General features: G+C 47.3%; 1 pseudogene across 1 annotated transcript in view; it reads right to left on the reverse strand.

Moving 5' to 3' along the window:
* Window positions 1–17,219, reverse strand: part of LOC309557748 (protein mono-ADP-ribosyltransferase PARP15-like) — a 95,311-nt pseudogene that overhangs the window by 2,907 nt on the left and 75,185 nt on the right. Inside the window, exons 6-7 of the transcript XR_014226198.1 lie at window positions 16,052–16,194; window positions 10,198–10,372 (exon numbers count right to left, since the gene is read on the reverse strand). The product of XR_014226198.1 is annotated as a protein mono-ADP-ribosyltransferase PARP15-like (transcript). The remainder of the gene's footprint in view (window positions 1–10,197; window positions 10,373–16,051; window positions 16,195–17,219) is intronic.

Consider the following 17,219-nt stretch of genomic DNA (forward strand, 5'->3'; position numbering starts at 1 on the left):
GACACACTTGTCTTTGTACTCCTCACCTGGTTGCCCCCACACACGCCTGACACCATCTGAACCAAATACATTTATCTTGGTCTCATCAGAGCACAGGACATGGTTCCAGTAATCCATGTCCTTAGTCTGCTTGTCTTCAGCAAACTGTTTGTGGGCTTTCTTGTCCATCATCTTTAGAAGAGGCTTCCTTCTGGGACGACAGCCATGCAGACCAATTTGATGCAGCGTGCGGCGTATGGTCTGAGCACTGACAGGCTGACCCCTCCCCCACCCCTTCAACCTCTGCAGCAATGCTGGCAGCACTCATACGTCTATTTCCCAAAGACAACCTCTGGATATGACGCTGAGCACGTGCACTCAACTTCTTTGTGCAAGGCCTGTCCTGAGTGGAACCTGTCCTGTTAAACCGCTGTATGGTCTTGGCCATGCTGTATGGTCTTGCTGCAGCTCAGTTTCAGGGTCTTGGCAATCTTCTTATAGCCTAGGCCATCTTTATGTAGAGGAACAATTCTTTTTTTAGATCCTCAGAGAGTTCTTTGCCATGAGGTGCCATGTTGAACTTCCAGTGACCAGTATGAGAGAGTGAGAGCGATAACACCAAATTTAACACACCTGCTGCCCATTCACACCTGAGACCTTGTAACACTAACGAGTCACATGACACCGGGGAGGGAAAATGGCTAATTGGGCCCAATTTGGACATTGTCACTTAGGGGTGTACTGACTTTTGTTGCCAGCGGTTTAGACATTAATGGCTGTGTGTTGAGTTATTTTGAGGGGACAGCAAATTTACACTGTTATACAAGCTGTACACTCACTACTTTACATTGTAGCAAAGTCTCATTTCTTCAGTGTTGTCACATGAAAAGGTAGAATAAAATATTTACAAAAATGTGAGGGGTGTTCTCACTTTTGTGAGATACTGTATATATATATATATACATTTGAACCTCCAAAACACGTTGGCTTTTCCCTTAGGCTCTGCAACTCATAAGCTCTTTCTGGACTATCAGAGTCCTCATGGTGTTCGCTTCTTTTTCTACATTTCAAGATTTTTGTTACTGTCTGTGTCTCTGAAGGGGAGATTTCCTACAATTCCCTCATCTGGTGAAAATGTATGTGTCTGAGAGTGATAGGGTGTCATTAGGACTGGGAGTGAAAGGGAAATCTCTCCAATATGGACACGGACAGAGTTCAGTTGCCGGATTGAATCGTATTATGATCTTTTGAAATATTGGGATGCTTATTGTTGTCAGATCTGCAAAGCTTAAGATTAAGCTTCTCAACAATTTTCAAGTTGTCTTCTGATCGAGTAAACCGTCTGCCCACCCTCCGCTATCTCACTACAACTTCACCAGAGATCACACTTCCAATACTTAGACTGGGGAGGCAGAACAGATAGAGACAAAACCTGGAGGAGATATGTCATGGCGTGTATATAGAAAAATCAGCCCTGGTGCAGTGGCGGTTGGTGCGTTGGGGGCGCAGGGGCGCTGCCCCCCTATCCATGCGTCCGGCCCCCTAACCTACATGGGGGGAGCCAGATGCATGGAGTTCAATGTTTTTCTTTTTCTGAAGCACCTGATTAGAGCCAGAGGCTCTAATAAGCTTCAGGAAAGGGTGGGTCCGGGGCGCAGAGCACTGCGCCCTAGCCCACCCATTTGTGTGACAATAGCGAATGAAAATGCGCTATTGTCGCACGGATTCTCCGCCTGGCCAATCTGGAAGTGGGTCCGAGGCCCACTTCCTGATTGGCCAAAAGTCAAACCCATGCCTTTGGCCAAGGAGCAGGAGGAGGCGGGAGGACTCGAGGAGACGCAGGGAGACCCGGGGGACTGAGGAAAAGCCACCGCTGCAAATCAGGTAAGTGCACGCTGGTCACTCTGCATTGAAGGGGGCACGATGGTCACTCTGCATTGAAGGGGGCATGCTGGTCACTCTACATTGATGGGGGCACACTGGTCACTTTGCATTGAAGGGGGCATGCTGGTCACTCTTCATTGAAGGGGGCACGCTGGCCACTCTGCATTGAAGGGGGCACGATGCTCACTCTGCATTGAATGGGGCACGCTGGTCACTCTGCATTGAAGGGGGCAGGTTGGTCACTCTGCATTGAAGGGGGCATGCTGGTCACTCTGCATTGATGGTGGCATGATGGTCACTCTGCATTGATGGTGGCATGATGGTCACTCTGCATTGATGGGGGCATACTGGTCACTCTGCATTGAAGGGGGCAGGCTGGTCACTCTGCATTGAACGGGGCACACTGGTCACTATGCATTGAAGGGGGCACGCTGGTCACTTTGCATTGAAGGGGGCACGCTGGTCACTATGCATTGATGGGGGCACACTGATCACTGGTCACTCTGCATTGAAGGGGGCACACTGGTCACTCTGCATTAATGAGGTCACACTATACCTTGATTACTGAAGGCCCCTTTCACACTTTTGTGACCTCAAAGTCACGCAATTTTTTACCGCGTTTTTTGCCGCAAAGCAATGCCTATTACATTTTTCTGTTTGCGCCCCCCCCCCCCAAAAAAAATTTTTGAGCACCAGCCGCCACTGCTCTGGTGTCTAGCATGAAGTCAGCCACAGAGTTGCCTGTCCATTGCGTTCCTAATAGACAAACATGAATGAATATTCTGCATCCTCAGAACCTGCAGTTGAGTAAGACATTATACAGGTTGATCAGAATTCCTGCAACAGGGAAAATTCCTTCTGATCCCCAAATCACCATACATGTTACAAACTGACCATGCTATCGACTTAAGATTTACCAAAACTACACGCTATGGGGATTTACCTAACATGTCCAATTATTTGTATAAAATCAGGCAGATCCTTGCACTACATATGAAACAATAAGAAAGGGCACCAGATCAGTATGAGCAAAATTGGAATACAATTTATTCAGTAACATTTACATTTAAAACTACTGTGAACTGTATACAGGGCTGGTGTGGTGTGCTCAGCAATGAGGCAGTGGTCTCGAAGGACCGGAGGGTGGCCGCAGGCACAAGCTGGGACCCGCCACTGGGAGAACCAGCATCGTCCTGGGCTCTCACACACACCACTGATGGTAGATGGAAGCACAGACAGGCAGGCAGAGAGAGAGCAAGGGGGTGGGCCTCAATGAGTTTCTGTAGCCTGCCTCTTTCATCAGGATTAGAGATGGCCTTGAGGTTCACCCGGCGTTCGGTTTGAGGCGAATCTTGCTTGTTCGCTACCCGCCAAATTTGCGAACACATGACGTCGTTCGTGGCAGCCATATTAGTTTACATTGGGGAGAACTTTGACCCATGACACAGCCGTCAGGTGGAACGGGACAGGCAATTGAAACATTCCAGCACATGGACAGTCCCCCTACCCTATAAATAGACCCGATCTGGCGGCCATTTCACATTTCGTTTTTTGCCAGTGTAGGGAGAGGTCTGCTGTGCTCATGAGGGAGAGATTGCTAGACACATATGGCGCTGTGAAGATCCACAAAAGTCCTTTTCAGGGCTGGTATTTTTCGGTATAGGTCTACTAGTATCTTTTGAGTTTAGGGAGAGGTATCCAGTGGTTGCTTTAGGGGCAGTTAGAGATCGGCTGCAGTCACACAAATCGCTCTGTTAATGTCCACAAAAGTCATTTAAAGTGCTGCAATGTCGGTATAGAGTCTATTACAGTCAATTCAGTATAGGGGCAGGTATCCAGTCTGTGCTGTAGGGGCAGATAGAGATCGTCAGCAATGATACAAATCGCTCTGTTAATGTCCACAAAAGTCATTTAAAGGGCTGCAATTTTTTTGGTATTGCCGTGCAGTGCACTAAAAAGGAGGGGGGTAATCCACAGTATAATATACTTTGTAGAAAGCATATTATAGTGGATTAGTAGTATTATTGTGCACTGTGCAGCATTGTGACAGGTGTGGTGGTGAGACTGAGCGTTTCTGCAGCAATACTACACACAGTGACAAAAGCACTTATAATGTATTATAACTGGTGTGATAGACCAATTGCCCCCCTCCCCCCCAATACCACATATTGAAGTGGGGTGTTATCTGAGTATACTTTTATATGTTTATTTGTGTCCAGCAACAATATTTCCTCTTTTGCTGAGTTAAGTCTGATAAACACAGTGCCAAACTCACTGGCCAATTTTTTTGAACTGCTGTGATAGACCAGTGGCCCCCAATACCACATATTGAAGTGGGGTGTTATTTAACAGTATAATTTTCTAAGAGTGTATTTTAGTCCTGCAAAAATTTGGCCTCTTGCTGTGTAAACTGTGCTAAACACAGTGACAACAGTGACTGGCCAATTATTTTTAGAACTGGTGTAATAAACCTGTGGCCCCCCAATACCACAGATTGAAGTGGGGTGTTATTTAACAGTATCATTTTCTAAGATTGCATTTTAGTCCTGCAAAAATGTGGTCTCTTTTGCTGTGTTAACTGTGCTACACACAGTGACAACAGTTACTGGCCAATTATTTGTAGAACTGGCAGACTGACGGACCAGCAGATAGGGAGGAGAGGCAGGCAGAACTTGCATTGCACAAGAGGTACAAAGCAGACTGCAAATGTATCAGGAGCGAGCCATCAACCATGTACAGTCACATCTGGCGATCCCAGGACACCGGCACATGGCCCTGCAGTGTGGGCTTTTTTTAATGTGTCCGTTGCTGACAACAGTGTTGCCATCTGCAGCCTTTGCAGTCAACGCATAAGTCGCGGTAAGCCTAACACTCACCTAGGGACAACCACCTTAAGAAGGCACCTGAAATCCCATCACCAAGCCCAGTTGGAGCAACACCGTCAGAACCCACAAAGCAACACTCCATGCTCTCACCGTCCAGCCTCTTCTCCTTCTCCTGTCACCTCACAGTTGTCCAACACTCCACCTTCCATGATGCCATCGTCACGTTGTTCTGGAAAAAGGCAGGCTTCTGTGGCTCAAATGTTGGAGCGTAAAAAAAGGTGTCCGACAGGTGTCCGACTACATTGGGTTAACGGCCGATGTGGACGCTCTGAGGAGTGATGAACCCCTGGACTACTGGGTGGGCAGGCTTGACCTCTGGCCAGAGCTTGCACAATTTGCAATGGAACTGTTGGCTTGCCCCCCGTCCAGTGTCCTGCCTGAAAGGGCGTTCAGCGCAGCAGGGGGGATCGTGACCGATAAGCGCAATCGCCTAGCTCATGCCAGTGTAGACTACCTCACATTTATAAAAACGAATGAGGCATGGATCTCTGGGGAATTCAACACATGTGACCAGTAGACCATGTTTCATTGAAATTCCTCATGCCAGGCCACAAATATCCATCAGACCACCATACACCCACAGCAATTCCTGGTCCTTGACTTTGCTACATTCAGCGGCATAAAAGGCATTTCATGTCCATTGAATGGCAAATTTTTGGGGCCTTTCAGGGCCGACAATTATTTTTTCTGTCAATGCCTAATGTACCTCCAGCCATCAAATACACAACGTTCTTTGCTGTCTGTTAAACCCATGTGGGCTAATTTTTGGGGCCAATACAGGCCGACACTTACTTCTGTATCCTGTGACTGCTTAATGTACCTTCATCCTTTAAATACACAACGTTCTTTGCTGTCTGTTAAACCCATGTGGGCTAATTTTTTGGGGCCTCTACAGGCAGACACTTACTTCTGTATCCTGTGAATGCCTAATGTACCTTCATCCATCAAATACACAACGTTCTTTGCTGTCAGTTAAACCCATATGGGCTAATTTTTGGGGCCTATAGTGGCCGACACTTCTGTATCCTGTGAATGCCTAATGAACCTTCAGCCACAGAATACTACGTTCTTAGCTGTCAGATAAACCCATGCGGGCTAATTTTTGGGGCCTGGAATGACCGACACTTACTTCTTTATCCTGTGAATGCCTAATTTTTCAGACTGGAAATGAAAAACAATGGGTCTGTAAAGGTTCCGCCAAATTGTGGAATGGATGCGGACCCATTTTACAGATGTGTGAATGGACCCTATATGTATTAGACAATGTATTTACCGGCTGCTGTCAGTTCTGGCTGATTTATGAAAAAAAATATATATATTTTTTGCTGTAAAAAAAAAATAAAACAATTTAGGGCAACTTTTTCAATTGCAATACTTCTGTTATGACATTGTCCATGTGCTGGGACTATTTGTGCACAGCTAGTACGTCTTTTGTGGCTGCAAATATGACCTAAAGGTTTTTAAAGTTCGCCTCCCATTAAAATCAATGGGGCCCGCCGCAAACTCGCGGTTCGCGGCCCCGGCCGATGTTCGTCCATCACTAATCAGGATAACCCGCCCCACACAAGGGAAAGGACATTTAAATAGTCATAAGAAAGAAGCCAATCCAGGATGTACAGAGGCAGAGCCAACTCTATTGGTGGCCAATCAGAGACAGAGATAGGAACTAGCTATCCTGTCACGTAGACTTCAAGTGGCTAATACAAAAACCAGGGGGGGGGGGGCAGTCAGAGTTGGTCGCGGACATATGACTGTTCAAATGTCCGGGTTAGCCTGACAAAAGAGGGGGGACCTTGAAAACACGTTACAACCCGCCCGCTCTCTCTCTCTGCCTGCGCTTCGATCTACCATCAGTGGTGTGTGTGAGAGCCCAGGATGCCGCTAGGTTCTCGCTGTGGCGAGTCCCAGCTTGGGTCCATCGAGACTGCTGCCTCATTGTTGAGAACTCCACACCAGCCCTGTATACAGTTCACAGCAGTTTTAAATGTAAGTGTTACTAAATAAATTGTATTCCATTTTTGCTCATACTGATCTGTTGCCCTTTCCTATTGTTTCACATGCTCATGAGGGGATCCCAATCCCACTGAGGAGCTGTCGTGTGTGACATAGTTACTTTGTTTGGGGGGCCCATGGAACCAAGCTTACCTTAGAGAGGTCGGGAAACTCCTTGTTCAGCTCCCAAGGTCCTTTTTATGTGTAAGTCACCCTGTGTCTATTAGAGGCACAGGGTGACCGAGAAAGTAAAGGACAATTACTTATACTTAAAGGACGCTGAGAGCGGGGTTTGGATTACTTCAAACGGGACAGAATTTTTTATAATCAATATCCCTTAAGAAATTTATGGGCCCTGGGTTTTAAGAGAACACTACACTTTGGGAGGTGGTCTCCTGCTTCTAGTCTGTTTATTAAGGTGTTATGTGTTATTTTGTTAAGTATTCCTCTCTCATTGTTAATTGTGTTAAAGTGATTGTAAAGTCTAGTTTTTTTTTTTTTTTTCAATAAAAATAACAAACTTGTCATATTTACCTCCTCTGTGCAGGTGGTTTTGTACAGAACAGCCCAGATCCTCCTCTTCTTAGGTCCCTCTTTAGCTCTCCTGGCCCCTCCCTCCCTTTGTGTGCCCCCACAGCAAGCAGCTTGCTATGGGGGCACCCGAGCCGAGTCACAGCTTCCTGTGTCCATTCAGACATGGAGCTGCAGTTCAGCCCCGCTCCCCTCTCTCCTCATTGGCTTACTGACTTTGATTAACAGCAGGGGGAGCCTATGGCACTGCCTCTTAGCCAATGAGGAGGGGATTCTGGAACGGCTGAGACAGTCGTGGACATCGCTGGATTGAGAGGTGAGTATTAGGGGGATGAGGGGGGCTGCTGCACACAGGAGGTTTTTTTATCTTAATGCATAGAATGCACCTTCTGCCTTTATAATCCTTTTATTTAAGACCTATTGTCTCTGTCTGCTAGCACACTTTTGTGGAATGTACTTTGTTGTGACCTTGGAGCCCGTATGACCTGTAGATCTCTGATTAATCACAACAGTGTCTGGGTGACATGTTAATGTTAATTATAATCCTGTATACAATGTCCTTTGCATGCGATAACGTGATCAGGCTCCTCTGACCCGGTGTACTATATATACTGTGGGAGTTTTCAATAAAGTGTTCCGGTTCTTATACAAGCTATTGCCGGCTAATCTTGTATACTGCGGCTATAATATCTGGTTCCTATATCCGGACTGGAGGAAGCTCTATAAGAATGAAAACACCAAAGCAGGGTGCTGGATGGTTCCGTCACACAGTGATTGTATGTGTCTCTCCGTCTATCAAGACAATCATCGCCTGCATCTGTTGATTTGTTGCCATAATCCTAATGGACTCAGTATGCCCGTTGCCGCGTCATGTCATTGAAGCGCTTACTCACCTGCTATTCTATAGTGTGTGATTCTGGCCCTTCCACTACATACTTGTTTGTAAATCTAAAGGTGATTGTTCAATCAGATTGTAATGTGTGTGTGAGAGCAGTAGCAGTAGTGATCGACCAATATAGTTTTTTTATTGCCGATACCGATATTTTGATCATCGCATATCGGTATCGGGCGATATTGGCAGATATTTTCGTACATTAAAATTTTTTTTATTTTTATTTTTTAGTACTCTTGTTGGAGGGATGTGGGGGTCCAAAAGACCCCAAACCCCTCCACTGCACTTAAAAGCATTCAAAACGCCAAGTTTGACTGTTTTGAATGCTGTAATTTTTTTGAATTTGGCGCCGAGTACCCGGAAATGATGTCATGACATCACTTCCGGGTTTTTATATGGAGATCCGATCAGAGCCGAATGCGACTTTGATTGGGTCTTCCCTTCGGCGGCCATGCAGGCTGGTTGCCCGGGTCTCCCGGTGGGACGGGAGACCTGGGCAAGCCGCGGAAGGCGGTGGGAGGGGGGGGAGGATTGGTTGTCATTACAAGACAGCCGACCGTCGACTATGGCTGCCAGTACTGGGGTGATGCCTCTAACTGCCAGCATCACTCCGGTACAAGCACTTTCCTGAGAGATCGGCAATATCGGTAACCTCCGGGCCGATTCCGATATATATCGGGGAAAGTGCATATCGGCCCCCGATATATCGGCTTTGATGATAATCGGTCAATCGCTACTCTGCAGGTTCTCCCTGAACCTGTTGGATTACTCCTGCCTGTTGATGGAAGAATGTTCCAGAAAATAATATGCAAGGTTCAACCTCCAGAGTTATGAATATTTATCTAACCCAGCCACTCCCTGAGGGGTTAGCTCATAAGGGGTGGCTTGGTAGAGGATAAATATTTGGAAGGATCTAGTCAGGGGGCTGTGTCTTCCCTGGGAGGCCTGTGTGAGAAGCTGCTGTCTGCACTGTGCCCCAGTGTGTGTTATGTGCTGGTGGCCCAATGAAGAGACTCCTGTGGAAGCTGAGTGGAGAAGGGATCCCTCACTGAGGATGATAGCAGGGGAGATGGGCAGAAGCTGCTGCCTGGGCATTGTGAGAAGAACCCACTGACTATAGTGCCCAATATTGTAGGACTTTTCTGATCCTGGGACTGACCCTCATAGTGCTATTGGACTGTGGTTGCTCTAATAGAGTCACAGCCTTCCCTATATATCTGTGTCACAGCCTTCCCAATATATCTGTGTTACAGCAAGGCTGCTGTTGAAGGGCCTGTCACTGCTAGAATCTCAGTCCTGGGGTATCCTGCACCCTGAACCCTCCTATCTATATTTGTCTGTGTTCTGTAAAAAAACAGTAAGAAGACCCCTGGAAAGGCATTGGTCAGTGAGATACGGGGATGGGTAACAGGGCAGGCATCCTCCAAATAGGTAAGGAGGACCCAGTTACAGTATTGGGAGCCATCGCTACATAGATATCAATGGAAAATTATATTCTCTGCACTTACAAACACATCCAGACCTTTTTTTTTTTAATAATGCAGAGTTTGTTTTTAAAGCTGAACCCAGGAATTCAGACATGTTTTAAAATGCCAGATTAGTATAAGTTATGTCTTACTGAGCTTTAGGAGTACAGCTATCACTATACTCCTGGTGCTCTGACAGGAGAGATCCTGCTTGCTGCTTTCTCACACAACAGCAGCTCTGGCTGCCCTTTCCCTCTCCTCTGCTGTCCATTCACAGAGGGCTTTGTATTTTAGGAATGGGTTTCACATAATACAAAGCATTCTGTGACTGGGCAGGAGGAGGGCAGGGGTGGACAGAGCAACTACATGCAACCAGAAGGTCCAGTGTTGGGGCGGGGGTAAAGCAATAGCTGTACTCCCAGCGCTCAGTAAAAATTAACATTTTAAATTGAAAAGATAAGTCCACAGCGTGGCATTCACCTTGTTGGACTTTTCTCACAGTGACCTGGACCATTTTACTACGTGGCTGAATTTCTGGAGCTGTTATTTTTACTCTGAAATCTCTCACCGTTTCTCCCTGCGTAGCTCCGGTTGAATCCGTGTTGGTTGACATGTTGGATGGAGTCAAAGTCAGTCCCATGGAAAAGCTCTCTCTCATTGGTGGTGGAACCGTTCTTGGAGTCTATGCTCTTCTTCTTTATCTGGTACTGGAGCCAGAGATCTCTGTTCTGTATACGCAGAATCTGGGAGGACAGGACATACAAAGGCACAGATGTATACAATATTCTACCAATAAAGCTCCTGCATGTTCCACCCACTATACAGGACATATTCCATGAAGAATACAGTGACATATCAAGTATCAGACAGGTATGGGGGGGAATATTCTATTGAAGGTTTATTCTTATTATACAGGATTTTTATAGTGCCAAAGGTTTATGCAGGGCTTTACAATATAAAGGGGGACAATACAATTACAATACAGGAGGAATAGAAGGGCCTGGCTCATAGAGCTTTTAGGTAGAGGTGGGGTAGGCTACCTTGAATAAATTTGTTTTCAAGGATTGCCCTAAGGCAGGCAGGGTGGGAGCTGTCCGCACATACCAGGGTAGGGAGTTCCATAGGGAGAGTTTAAGGAAAAGTCCTGAAGGCGAGCGTAGGAGGAGGTAACAAGGGGGCTCGAGAGCAGGAGGTCTTGAGAGGAGTGGAGAGGACAGTTTGGGTAATATCTGCAGATGAGGTTGGTGATGTAGCTGGGGGCAGAGTTGTGGAAGGCTTTGTACGGTATGATTAGTATTTTGGATTTTATATGTTGGGCTAGTTAAATTACCCCCACCTAATCAAGCTGTGCCGTTACCAATGCTGTCCATTGAAATTATGTACAAGATGCTGTATTCATAAATATTACCAAATATATACAGTAAAGAGACTGTACTGAGATTACTGTCCATATCCCAGCAGCAAAGGTGATCTGATCTGCACTTGGAGAGTATTCTCTTCTAGAACATGCTGTGTGGTGGGGGGATGCCACAAGAAATCAAACCACAGAGCTTTCGTGGGCCCAATCACATGGGTGGGTGGGAGGGGCCACGCCTGATCATATCAACATGTTTCATCCCCAGTGTCAGAAGCATATAATAAAGTATTTTGTATATGAACAGAGGTTTCCTTGTGAATATTGATGATATTGCAGTATCAGATATGAAATATGTCAAACTTGATTTTTTATATTAAACCATTTTCTATTCATTGTCAATTGCTGTAATAGTGTTTTGGATTTGGATATTTTGTATATATTATTTATAGATTTGTATATACAGTATATTGGTATATAATTTATATTATATATTTGTATATATTATTGCAGTATATACTATTAAATATCTGGATACCATGGAGCATGCGCTCCAAGCACCAGAAGTCACTCTTAGCTTGTACCCCCCAGGGCAGAAAGGACATCCCCCCCCTTGGTCCAGATGTAGGTTGTGCAGGCTACAAGAAAATGGCTGTCCCATTCCTCCACAGGCAGCAAGATGTCACTTCCAGCCCATCCCCTGGAAGGGGTGGAAGCAGTATGGCCCCACTGAAAGCAATGCCCATCCCATCTGGTCTAACAAACCAGAAGAATCCCCCCAGCAGACCAAGCGCACCTCTGTCCACCCTGCTAGCACTTCCTAGAGAGCCCCTATCCACAGAGACATGAACCCTCTAGACAGGCCCCCACATCTCCTATGTGACAAAAGTCAGCAGGGCACATCAGCATTACCTCATATCATACGGTCTCTGGGGAAGGTAGGAGACCCTCAGGGAAGATATAGCCATACTGCGACCTGCCAAACATCCCCATACCCTCCTCCCCCCCCCCCTTGGCATAGGACCACCTCACCTGTCAGCAGCCAGAGGTGGGGAGAGGCATTCCCGGGCACCTCCTAGGAATGAAGGGGGAATCCAAAAAAACAAACAGGGCATAGCTATGCAGGTGCCTGTAGGAGTTTAGGAAACACAAGAAATGAAGGACAACAGCATGTGGGTAGATTTTAACCTCTCTGTGCTTGTGTTTCTTGTAGGGGAGGAGCCTATCTCTTGTAGGGGAGGAGCCTATCTCTTATGAACCACCCTGGAGGATGCCTTGGAAAGTATTTTATCTCCAGGTTTATTAGAAAGTTGCAAGTGGAACATACTGAAGAGCGCAGCCATAGATGAATTCCTGATACTGTTCAAAATAAGTTTCATCTTTTTCTCTGCAATGGAGGAGATACTCTCTGATTCTAAATTCCAGCTCCTGCTTAGTTTTTTTTACTATGTAGATTTATTGCATAGGCACGTCCCAGACAGGAAGGGTTAACTGTATCTAGCACCCTCCTAGGTAGGTGCTAGGAAAAGCCTATTGTGGCCCTGTCTGCTTATCAGAGGGGCCTGATTATTCAGTTAGGCTGTCATGTGTTTCCAGGGGTGACTTTTGTGTCTGGGGAGTCTCCCCACTGTGTCCAATGAGGGCTCTCATTGGACAGTAGAGGAAACCTGGCTAATAGCACTCCAGGGCTTGTGTCAGGGAAGAACTTGATCAAGAATGGCAGATATGCCAATTTCCAAAATGGCCGCACAGGACTGTCAGGAAATGGCAGATATGCCAATTTACAAAATGGCCGCACAGGACTGTCAGGAAATGGCAGATATGCCAATTTCCAAAATGGCCGCACGGGACGTCCTAATTAGTGCCAATTATCAACATCCACTTCCTATATAAACTCAGCTCTGGCTGTCATTTGTTGCTGGATTATCTTCAGCTAGTACCTGATTTCCTTGTGCCTTGAAACTCCTGCTTGATTGATTACCCGTTACCGACCCGGCTATCCTTGACCTGCTCTGGCTTTCTCCTGCTCTGAACCCGGCTTGCCTTACGGACTTCTCCCTGCCTGCTCCTGATTGTCTTCAGTGTTTGACCTTGGCTTGACCCCGGCTATTCTATCTGCCTCCGCTTCCTGATTGACTACCTGTGTATGACCCTCGGCCTGGCTTCTGACCTTGATTACACTAATCTGTCTGCACTTCCAGTGATCCAAGTGACTGTCTTATCTACTGTGGATCCGATTCCTGAAACAGCTACACCTGCAGGCAACCCGTGCTCCTTTGGGAACAGCACCCTCTGTCACCATCTCCAGGGGTGCTCTGCACTCAGCCGCAAGGGGAGGCCTCTCGTCACCTCAGCCTCCAACCAGGTTTGTGACAGCTTGTATCTATCCCAGAGGGCAGAGTCTGCCGCAATGCATCCTGGGATGGGATAAAAGTCTGAGGGGAGCACATGACAGGGTGTCTTTGGCGGGAAGCAGAGTCCCAGGAGGAGGGTGACGGCTGTCTCTACTCCTGTCAGCGGTAGAGAAGGTGTCCTTGGCGGTCGGCCTGAAGGACAGAAGATTGAGCTGAGCTGCAGAAGGGATCCAGTGTGCTGAGGACCGAGTGGAGCTGCTGTGCAGAAGTTTCAAGGAAAGCAGTGTCGTGAGTACTGCAAACTGCCCAGGGGTCTGCCTAGGAAAGGGGACCACTCCAGAAGGTCGGTGGGATTCAGGAGCCAGCTAACCAGTAGAGGGGGCTTGAAAAGGGGGGTACCAGTGCTTAAGCCCTGAAGATAAGTGTGTGTAAAAGAGGGTGCCGGTGCGGGCCCTGAAGTGTTAAGCAACGCAGCAGTGTACACAAGAATCTACCTCAGTGAAGAGGGGTAAAGGAAGCTTTAATTAGGACTTTGTGCCACTTGAAGGTGTCAGAAGTCAGTTCAGCCTTAACAGACAGCAAGTCAGCATATCCAGCAAAACGGCGGTTAATTCTGCTATATGTTTTTCCCGGGACTTGTGTTAGGCGGGTTTTTTGGTTCTGACCCCCTGGTCCTATGAACATAAAGGGGACAGTGGTCTGGAGCTCGAAGTCACAGGTCCGAGATCTGTTCCTGCCTTGGGTCGCTGCTGGTTTTACTATGACATGTACTAGGGCATTATGTAAGAGGCCACTGGAACCTGGGTCTCGCCCTGAAGACACCAGCTGCTGGGCCTTGTTACACATGGACTTAACCTTTACAGGTATGCCAGGGAAGCACACAGCCTGAGTAAGGATTAGGAAATAGGGATGTAGGGAAAAGCACTGTTCTTGTACGTTCTATTCTGTACTGTTTGGGCACTATTAAAAGTAAAGCATTGAATCTTTACCTTCTGCCTGTTCTGCATTGCAAGTAACCAGTACATTCTTACACTTAGTTACAACTGTGGGTCACTAGCACCTTGGGGTATGAAGATATAGCACTTAAAGAGTTATCCTGGTGCTGCTCAGCAAGTGGTTGCCAGAACGGAAGTCTAGTCAGTCAAGCAGCCTGTTGGTAGCCTGTACCTGTTATAGGTAGAACAGCCTCTAGCAGCAAGGGAGATGTTGTCGGCACTCCTTCTGCCAGTGGTCTGCCTCCCATAGCAACGAAAGCAGATCGGCATCACAGAGGTTCCCACCCTGTACAGAGGTACGGAAGTTTAGCAGTTAAGTCAAGTGCATGTCTGTAGCCTGCGCTAAGTTTCACAGCGTCCACTCCGCTACTGTAAAGGTCGTGGAAAACACTGGACCGTACAAGGCTTAGCGTGTTCCTCCTAATTGCAAGCAGCAGTAAGAGTGTACATTGTCACAGGGACCAGAGAGTTAACTGGAAAACAGTTATGCAGTAAGTGTACACAGTGTGCATTCATCACTAATGTCGGAGACCCACCTTAAGGTTTAGTAATCCCCCAAGGTGGCCTCAGCCTTGCCCCAGGGCATTGATGAACATGGCACAGAGTAAAGGGACCCCATGTGTAGTAGAATGATCCTGTTACAGGTGCCTAGTGTAGCCCAGAAGAACCCACGCCAGGGGCAATTCTCTCATGTGACCAAAACTTGGCGCCCAATGAGATAATTAGGAAAATATGGAGGAAAGTACCATCAGCTCTGTCCTGCCATCAGGCACCTCATTCTGTATTCCACAAAAGAGGCAGGGCAGTTCATAAAGGACTTAATAGAATTTTTTCTCTTGTGTCCACAATCCAAGAACATTGATGTACTTGACTCTGTGGGGTTGATTTACTAAAGGCAAATAGACTGTGTACTTTGCAAACTGAAGTTTTTCCAGAGCTTAGTAAATGAGGCAAAGCTTCACTTAGCAAAGAATACCCAATCACGTGCAAGGAAAATAAAAAAACATCATTTTTGCTAGCATATGATTGGATGATGGAAATCAGCAGAGCTTCTGCTCATTTACTAAACTGTGGAGCAATTGCACTTTGCAAAGTGCACCGTCTATTTGCCTTTAGTAAATCAACCCCTGTGTGCACTAGACTACACATCGTGGATGTGACTAAATCTGAGAGTTACCTCCAGCTCGCTGCCTGTTTATAAATGCTTTATTACTAAGCTTTTGAATCCGGAGTTTTAGCAGATTACTTGGCTTTCTGACCATGCTTCATGTCTGATTCTGTTCCCATATTGTGTACTGTGGCCCTGGGAGATGATGAAAGTGTCCTGCACCCCTGTGTTTGCTGCCACCTTTCTGGACTTCTGGCAAACTTCTAACATCTTAGCATTTTAGAGTGCTAAAAACTCAGGACAGCCACACTCCCAATAGCCAAGTAGTTAAAAAACATCACCAGAAGTCACCAGAAGAGCCTCTACCAGGGGATCTTTCTGGCGTCATCCAGTAGTGTTGTGACCCGGTGATCCTGCATTTCCAGAGAAGTCAAACATCCCCATCTGGTGGCATAGAGGATCCACTTACTCAATGACACATACTTAGTACCACCTCCAGCACCATGTTGGTGTGTCCAGTCCCCATACCATGAGCAGACCACCATCAATCCCACACAGAATCCTATCACTGACATCTAACATCATTCATCAATAGGTATGAGAGCAATTACCTTCACTATTTGGTTTGTACAGCTTTCCTGGATTTTCTGCTGTACAGTGGAGTATTCAGAAGATCCTGGAGTAACATCCACTTCCATCACAAGAGTCTCACCCATTGGCTTCCAGTTTGATGGTAATTTGAGAGATTCCCCATCTGAAAGATAAAATGTGCAGTCAGGACCCCAAAGAAAAACTAGACAAATAAAACTCTGGTGAACAACCTCGCTGGAAGCTGGGGCCATCTTTAATGTGGTGCAAAAGGGGCAGCTGCCTTGGGCCCAGTCATTATTGTGGGGCCCAAAGCAGCTGCTCCTTGTCATGTAGAGTCCCGGTCCAGTGGCCACAGGGAGCAGGACAGTGGAGCTAAATCCAGTGCCGGCAGCGGCATCCTTGGAGTGTGGGCAGGATGATAGCGCCTTGCTCCGCATATCATTTACACACAGTGAGCAGGCGGACCCGGAGACGGAGGCAGTGGGGAAGACTAGCAGCACGAAGGTGGCTAGGACCAAGATCCCGGGAGGGAAAATACCTCCACTGCCTCCCTGACCCACAAAGAGGCGAGCAGCAGCAGGCACAGCATCCCCAGCACCTCCCAAGGCCTGGACTCCTTCTTCAACCTCCTCCACCCACTGTCCCAGCTCTAACATCAACAGGAGGACAGGCTGACCGGGGGCCAAGAGGATGAGGATGGGCAGGAGGTAGGAATTTAGGCATCGCATACACCTACCTACAGACAGGGACTGGGACAGGGGCACAGGAGAAACTGCAGACAGGGGAACAGCTAAAGGGTCTCTCACTTCCCCTCTCTCTCTCACCTCCCTCTCTCAACCCCACTTTTCCTCTCTCTCTCTCTGCCCTCCCTCTCTCATCCCTCACTCATCCCCCTTTTCACCCCCCTCTCTCACCCCCCTTTCTCTCTTACCCCCCTCCCTCTCCCTCCTCTCTTTCTCATCCCCCCTCTGTCACCCCCGCCTCCCTCTCCCTCCTCTCTCTCTCCTACCCCCCTTTCTCTCACACCCCCCCTCTCTCTCACCCCCCTCACATGCAGGCAGGAGAACCGAGTGGACACTTACCGACAGGTGATAGCTAGTCAAGTGTTACTGATCTCATTGCCCTAGCACAGCCACTTATCCCCCTCCCCCCCCCCCAGCACTGACACTTATTCCATCCTCCCCACCA

The sequence above is a fragment of the Pelophylax lessonae genome, assembly GCF_965119305.1.
Source record: "Pelophylax lessonae genome assembly, chromosome: 6".
NCBI classification, from domain to species: domain Eukaryota; kingdom Metazoa; phylum Chordata; class Amphibia; order Anura; family Ranidae; genus Pelophylax; species Pelophylax lessonae.